Consider the following 2,087-nt stretch of genomic DNA (forward strand, 5'->3'; position numbering starts at 1 on the left):
GTTTTTCTTTCTTTTTAGAGATATTTTTGCTATAGGGCACGTGTGCTCACCAAAGAGACAGAGAGACAGAAAGCAAGAAATCACTCCCCAGAGGGATGGCCATGCCGCAATCGCTTGTCCTCCATTCTCCTCCCAGAATTTTGGACATACACATACATGCACCCAGTGTGAGTTTTAGGCCACCAGGCCTGGGACTCTGTAGTTGACTACGTGGGAGTCCAGCAACGTAAACATTCCGCCATCTGCTGGCCCCTGGGGCTGTCTTTCATAATGTCTCTTTCTCTTTCTCTCTCTCATGGAATAAATAGATAAATGAACAAATAAATTCAAGTACAATAAAAACCTCCATGTAGTCACATGACAAATTAATATCTTAAATTCTGTTTCTTTACCTTCACAATCACTGTGCTATCATTTATTTCAGATCTTCTGTTCAAACGTGGGAAACAGGCAGAGCTAGAGATGTTGGAGACAAACGGCACATCCAAAATAAAGAGCGAAGATTACAAACCATTTTGGATTTACTCTCAAAACCAAGACCTGTAGGTGAGTCTTTGTGTATGGAGCATGAACTATGAATTCAGGAGTTCTCTGAATTAACCTCCGTGTAGAAGATAATGTTCACTAAAGGATAAGATACAGGTCCAGCCACAGTGCTGGAAGGCTGGAAGCCATATGGGAGTATCAGGCCAATCTGAATATGCTAGGTATGTTATATGTACCTATAATCCTAGCTGATTGCAAGATTAGGGAAGAAGGATGTAGCACAGTGAGACCCTGGTAAAATACCCATTTCTGTCTTTCTCTCTCTCCCTCTCTTTCTCATAAATGAAAAAATTAAAGTCTATGATACAAAAAAATGTGTGTTAACATGATGATTATTATGTATATTATTAACAATTACCCTAGTAACTTTCTAAAACTTTGGATAACAAAAGATTCTCTCAAGGAGTACTTTATCACTGTCGTGGTTGAGAATTACTAGTGCATGGTGATAATAAAAAGTAGACTGACTTTTAGTCAGTTTTATCAATGTTTTTAAATTCTCTACAGACAATGCACCTCATTATCATAGGCTCCTGAGGTTGACTCCTCCCAGCACCACCACCCCTGTCCTAGGTAAGCCACTGCCAAAGGCTGCTCTCAATCCCCCATCCTGTTTGCATTCACAATCCATTACTCAAGCTCAGTCATGCTCTCTATTCTTTCCTACTTGTCCTTAAATATTCAAATCTCTAAATGGTAGGGAAGCCAGTTCTCTAGCATGGAGCCCTATAAAGATCTCCCTGCCTTTATAAAGAAAGAGTAACTCCCGGCCTCAACTATCTTGAAGACCCTCCACTAGAAAAAGGATAGCATTCCTCGGTGTGGGCCGATGGCATGAGGCCAAGGCTCAGATCCATGGAGCAATTCTCCAAGGAACCAAATCAAGGCAGCCCAGGTGTGCAGCTCTCTGATGATCTGCCTTAATCCAAAAAAGACATCTGGACATTCTGGAGGAATCATTTAACAGCACACCCTTCATGCTGGACTCTGTGAATTTTATTTCACACACCAAAACTTCTAATAAGTACTGAGTAATACTGAATTGAAAGGGACAAGCATCCGGAACACAGTCAACATTGTAGAACGGTGGAGAATTCTATATGATTTATCAGTCAGGTGAACTGGGAGAGGCTATATTAACAAAATAAGGCTGCTATAACAAAGAGACTCTGAAACACAGAGACCTACATATAAACAAGATTATCTTTAATAATTATAAAAAATCATTAATTTATTCTTTAGTTTAAAAACAATTCAAAGGAAGAATACCTTTTTATTTTAAATACATTATTCAAAATCAGTAGATTATCTCACATATGGACTAAAACTTGCACTTACCACACAAAAATATGCACGTCATAGTTCATGCTGTTTCACTATTTTAAATTTTAAACACAGCTGGGGGCACAGTGACAATATAACACTCTGGGATGCTGGACCCAAATGGGAGGATCTGGGTACATGACCAGAGATCTCCCTGACTACTCTAGCTATGTGTGGGCATATGCCCATGATTCAGGTTGGCTGAGGCGGGGGGGTGG

The sequence above is a fragment of the Tupaia chinensis genome, unplaced genomic scaffold (genome assembly GCF_000334495.1).
Source record: "Tupaia chinensis unplaced genomic scaffold, TupChi_1.0 Scaffold000291_1, whole genome shotgun sequence".
In the NCBI taxonomy this organism is placed as follows: domain Eukaryota; kingdom Metazoa; phylum Chordata; class Mammalia; order Scandentia; family Tupaiidae; genus Tupaia; species Tupaia belangeri.